This window comes from Phragmites australis, chromosome 10 (genome assembly GCF_958298935.1).
Source record: "Phragmites australis chromosome 10, lpPhrAust1.1, whole genome shotgun sequence".
NCBI lineage: Eukaryota > Viridiplantae > Streptophyta > Magnoliopsida > Poales > Poaceae > Phragmites > Phragmites australis.
The window spans coordinates 18,747,224-18,753,415 of record NC_084930.1 but is presented as its reverse complement, the minus strand read 5'-3'; the positions used below and the strand labels follow the sequence as shown (position 1 = coordinate 18,753,415).

The 6,192-nt window shown below is 41.8% G+C and overlaps 1 long non-coding RNA gene across 1 annotated transcript; it reads left to right on the top strand.

The window, feature by feature from the left end:
- The first annotated feature begins 2,390 nt into the window (after positions 1-2,390).
- LOC133931385 (uncharacterized) lies at positions 2,391-5,791 on the top strand. The gene is made up of 3 exons (XR_009911890.1): positions 2,391-4,629; positions 4,989-5,018; positions 5,118-5,791. It is a non-coding gene; the product is annotated as an uncharacterized LOC133931385 (long non-coding RNA).
- Positions 5,792-6,192: the final 401 nt, after the last annotated feature.

Genomic DNA, 6,192 nt, shown 5'->3' with positions numbered 1-6,192 from the left:
ATGGGCTTGGATTGGGATGGGTCCAAACCTGAATAGGCTGGTTCGGGCTTGGGCTACACAGTGCTGGCTGCGTAGTAATGGCCTGCTTGGGTTTGGATTGGTGGCTAGTGGGCTACAGAGCTGGGATGGCCCATATTGGTGTGGCTAGCGGGCCAAGCGTTACGCGAACGGTGGCCCGGCCATGTGCACGTGAGTGTGAGGGCGCACGACACATAACGCGACTGGGCGGCAAAAAGGATTGACCAATGATGAGGAATCACGGTGGAGTCGTGCCGGCGAGCTTGCCAGATCTACGCTCGGGCCGGGGGCTCTCTAAGAGGAAAGGTCGTTGGGCTTCTACACAACACGGCGAACTCGACTGGGGGCTCATAGAAGGTGGGCCGGGACCAATACAGCTCCAATGACAGCTGGAGTTGACAGCGGTAGTGCAAGAAACCTGGGCAGCACCTCTCCCGCCCTAGCGCGCTCTGGGCCACCTACAATCCTATGGCTAGGTCCACGTGACTAACACGGTGCAAAGGCCGGCTCAGGAGCAGGCTAAGGGTCACCGACAGTGAGGAATTTTGACAGTGGCGGGGAAAACTCACAGCCTTACACGACTACATGAAAAGAAGGCACAGGGATGGCTATACAATAGGTAAGAGGATACATGAGGGGATGAGGATTCTTACCAAGCTCAAGACCAGTGTGAAGCTAGCCGGTGACTGGCAATGTGATAAAGCGGTGGCGGCAGAGGTGGCTCAGCTATCGGTGTGGGTGAGCTCCCATTGGGCTTCTAGCCGATGGAGAGCGGCATAGGGACGGTAGCGTCCACCTCGAGCTCCTGGGCAGCACGTGGACGGTGGATTGGTGACGGCACAGGTGAGGTGCCATGAATGGCGACGAAAGTGAGGTGGTGTGGCAAAATAGAGAAAGATAGATAGAGAGAGAGAGAGACCAGGGGCCCTATTTATAGAGGGAAGTGAGTGCACATAGAGGCTGTGTGTGCATGACGTTGGGTGGACGTCAGTGGGCAACACAACGGCAAGGCGGCGGAGCGGTGCCCACCATTTTTCTTGTCGTACGGGCACTCTACGCGACCATGTGCATGCACAGGCATGAGAGTTGTGTGACGCTAAGGCATGGGCGCACGAGCAAGGGTGGAGAGAGAGAAGGGAGAGAGCGAGGGCGTGGAGGCTGGGTGGGGATATATTCCCGAAGGGGAAAATGGTAGCCAGCACGGCGTTGTGCTGGAGGAAGGAGGAGAAGGAAGTGGAGCGGGCGGCTGACCGATGTGTAACATGTGGACAGCCACGCTTGTGTAGGCACGCACGCGCGGGCGAGCAAGTTGAGTGGGACGAGTGGCATGGTCGCGACCCAGCATGGGGAAGGAAGGAGGGGGGAAAGAAAGGAAGGTCATGCCGATTGCCATGGGCTATGTGAGAGAGAAGGGAAAGAGGTTCAACCCGAGAAGAGCGAAAAAGGAAAATGGAATAAGGAATTAGGTTTAAATTCAAATTGAGGTATTTGCATTTGAATTTGACTTTGGATTAATATCAACTCAATTAAACAAATTTGTGATTTGGGCTTGGATCTGGATTCTGGAGGGAGGATTCGATTTCAATTTGGATTTGGGCTGAACAGAAAATAAGAATAGATTTGAAACTAAGAGACATTCAATTTCAAATCTCCACACAAAGAACCATAAAAACCATAAACCAAAACATATGAACCAATTTAATGCAGAGATTGTTTTGGAAACAATTTTAATGCATTTTGGAATACCTAGTCAACTTAATATATTTAATATATATGAATGTATACTTACTAATATATATATATATATATATATTAATATACATATTTTCTTGATTTTAGTTAGCCTAATTAATCATAAAAAGTTTTAATAGGGAGTGAAATTTGCAATTAATTAACATGTTTTAAAACTCAGGATGTTACAGTCAGGGCTTTGGAGTCTTGGTGACTCACCGGCATCTCAGGCCTTGGTGGTTCAAACTTGTTGACCCTCCGACTTGGAATGGAGTGGCGGCAAGATACGTGTACAGGGATGCGGAGACACTTACCTTGGTGGCTCAAGCTCCAAAGTGATCATGACGGTAAGTGACCGGAAGAGAGGTTAGTGGTGAGACCTTGCCTTGATAGCTTGGTGGCACATTGTGTTTGAGATCTTGTCTTGGTGACTTAGTAATTCAAGAGCTGTGACCAGAAGAGACTTGGCGATCTAGAGCATATCCTTTGTGGAGCTCCAACATGGATTCAGGATGGCATTCATGCCATTGATACCATGAGATAAAAATCCCTTGTGTTGAGTTTGTCTCTCTACCTTATTTACGTTTCCGCATGTACATACTTGCAGTTTACCTTGCTTAGGTTGCAATCTTCTTGAGCAGTAAAGTAGATAAACTAGATAAACGTAAAACACATATAGATAGATAATTAGATAAATTTATCTTGTGAACTTTTTGGAGCTAATTTGTTTTAGGTTTCTAAGTGTTCTAATTCACCCCCCTAAGGACGTCACTGTTCCTCACAATTGGTACCAGAGCCTCATGCTCTTGATAGACTTAACATCCTAGAGTTGTGATGCCCAGGGTTGGGATGGATACCCATAATGCTTCACTTTTTGATGGCACAAATTTCCTCCATTGGAAAATTCTAATGTCTTGTTATTTACAAGCCAAAGGTATAGATGTTTGAAGAGTCACTGAGGAAGAGATGAGGCAATGCATCACCAATAAGAATAGACAATTAGATGCATTAACGAAAAATATTCTTTTATCATCTTTAAATGTTAATGTATTTAATCGTGTTTATTCTCTCACCAATGCACATGATATTTGGACTAGTCTCATTAAAATTCATTAAGACACAAAGGATGTGTGCAATAAGAAATATCATGTGCTAGTTACTACGCTCAATGGTATCAAATAACTACCCCATGAAAATACTAATGATATGTACTCACGTTTGAATATTCTTGTCAATAAGATAAATGAGCTAGGTTTGACGCCAATTGATGATAATCAAGTGGTGAGAAGAATACTTCAAGCTCTTCTTCCCAAGCACAAGTTGATAGTCTCCATCATCTACGACAACAATGACATTAAAAAAATGACTCCAAGTCAAGTGCTTGGCAAGATCACCGCCCATGAGATGACCATGAACATAGGGGTTGAAGCTTCTTCCTCATCCGACGCCAAGAACCTTGCTCTCATAAGCAAGCAAGCACCATACCCACACATGAAGGCGAAGATGAGGAAGCAAGGGCAAGAGTCAAGCTCGAGCAAAGATGATGAAGATGAAGAGAGCAATGAAGATGATGAGCAAATCACATAAAGCTATGAAGAAATAGATCCCAAAGTCGCCAAGCTCATCTCTCAAGTGGGGAAGAACATCAAGAAGATCAATCCCAAGATTGATAAATGGATCTCCATGAAAGGTTTGGTCAAACAATTGATCACATCAAGGAGAAGAAGACTAAGAGCAAGAGAGAGACAAGGGGAAGAGCCAAAGTATTTGCAAGTATAGGAAGATGGGTGAGTGAAGATGAAGATTCAAGTTCAAATGATGAGTGCTTCGCCACCAACTCCTCTAACAGAAGCTCTTCCTTAAGGTCGTCATCATGCAAGCCATCATCACATAAGTGCCTTATGGCCAAAGGTATGGAAAACAATATAAGTGATGATGAATTCGATAAGGATTCTCCTTCCTATGATAAACTCCTTTATTTGATCAATGAGCAACAAAGTGCCCTTAAGAAAAATCAAAAGAGTTTAAGAAATTCAATCACATTCATGCTATCTTTGTTTCTAATTATGAATAATTATTGAGCAAATTCAATTTGCTAAACAAGGAGCATGATGAGCTTAAAGGCAAAATTTGAGTGCATTGAATCTCAATCTAAGGCCTTTTTGGAGCAATCTATCTCTCTATTTAATTTTAATCCTAAAGTAGATGTTTCTACTTCATGCAATAATTTAACTGATATATCATGCTCACCCATTTGCAATGAGATATGTATTGAGAATGTTCTTGTAGAACCATCTATTGAACACATTGCGCAAGAAAATGTTGAGCTCAACCAAGAAGTTGAAAAGCTCAAGAAGGACTTGGCAAGATTAAAGGGCAAGAACCATATCCAACCTCCTCAAGATAACCGTGCAACCATGGTGAAGAAGCTTGTGGAGTGGTTCACCATGACATGCTTCAAATGTCATCACGAAGGCCATAAGTCCTTTTAATGTAAGCAAGTTAAGAAGAAGATCATGAACCTCTCTAACAAGACTTCCAACATCTACACCAAGCCCAACTACAAGAATAAGATCAAGAGCAACCACTACAAGCTAAATAAAAGGGAAAATGGCAATGTAGTTGCACACATGGTTAGGAGAAAAATTGGAGGTCGAACCAACTCATTTAGGTGCCCAACGAAGTCATCACCAATATGAAGGAGTCTCAATCAGTTTGGGTTCCAAAGAAGACATAAAGCCCGGGGCTGCTATGGGATTTAGAGACTTGGCTCCAAAGATAAAGTGAAGCTTCAAGCAAAGAAGCCAAGTGTATAAGATTGGATGCTTTGATGTATATCATGATCATCATATACCCAAATCCCCATCCAAAGATAATGAGGTAATGATAGCTAAACTTTTGTTCATGTTTTGAACCATTGCCTTGTCTATGATTGCATATGCATATTTCAATTTATTGCAATGCCTAGTTTTCATATGGTAGGTTTCTTGTGTTTCTCTCTTTCTTATGAGCAATCTACATGGTTTATTAGTTGTAGGTTCTTTTCATGGCATTAATTTCACAATTGGTATCTTTTACATTCCATGAACTAATCCATAGGGTACCCTTCCTATTATTATTAATAACAAGTGCATATGCCACGCAAGAATTCAAAACTTGTATGCACACATTTATAGGGAGTATATCCTATGGGCTGTGATTTTGAGACTGACATATGTTGCTTGATGTATATTTTGTAGTCTCATGGAAAAATCAACACGTCCCCGGAGGTATGCAATGCTTAAATGCTTCAATTGATATTATTATCAATTAATTCCTACATTTAAGCTACCACCATATATGATATGACTTAAACTTCCTACAAGTAGGTCTCATTATATATATGCACACATAAATGGGGAGTTTAGATCATATCATGTGAGTTTCAAGAATTATGATACTTGTTTGTCTCTTTCAATGGATATTAAAGCCTTATAACCTTACAATTAATATATTTTTCAATTGGTATTATTTCATATGGATCATGATTTATGAAGCTCTCTCCTATGTGATCTAACGTTCTTCCTCAAATTCAACATATGACTGTTGATAAATGGGGGAGTTTGATAACCAAAGCAAGAAGCAAGATACAAGATGTCTAGGAATGCCGAAGTTGACAAAGGAGGAGAAGAAGAAAATACAAGAAGCAACATGAGGCACCTAGGTTGACAACAGGGGAGAAGCTCTTACATGGGTATATCAAGGTAGATAGTGGCAATGGAGAAAGGAAGAGCCACAACAAAGGGGACTAAATAACATGCATTCAAGCAATGTGGTAAGACTTTGTGCTCTTTACAATTGGTATCATTTATTATTTGTCACTTGCTTTGATTGTGTTATCATCAATCACCAAAAAGGAGAAGATTATAGCGAAAATGACCCTATTATGCCATAATTGTGATTTTTGTGATTAATGATAACATAGTCATTGGGATTAATATATTTGTCAAAAATATATATTAGTAGGTCTCATGGATACAATACATCATGAAGCCACTACAGCTGAGACAAAATTTGATTGAATTGGAGAAGTCCTAAGAGGATTGACCTCACCAGTAGATCTAGTGCATCAGAGTTTGCACTCACCAAAGCATTATACACAAAGACTGATAGCCTCACCGGATAGCCCGATGCTTTGTGTGTTGAACTCACCGAAGTATTTCTGAAAAAGGAGAAGGCTGAGGACCTCACCGGATAGTCTAGTGATCTGCATAGGGTAACACCGGAGCATTTTCTGCAGAGAAGAATGCGAGTGCATAAGACTGAAGATTAACCCACCGGAAGGACCAGTGCTTGGTTTGTGCACACCGAAGTATAGCACCAAAGCATTTCTTTCAAAGGCGACTACAAGTGCTAAAGAATAAAGATCAAGTCACCGGATAATCTGGTTATCACAGAGATAGT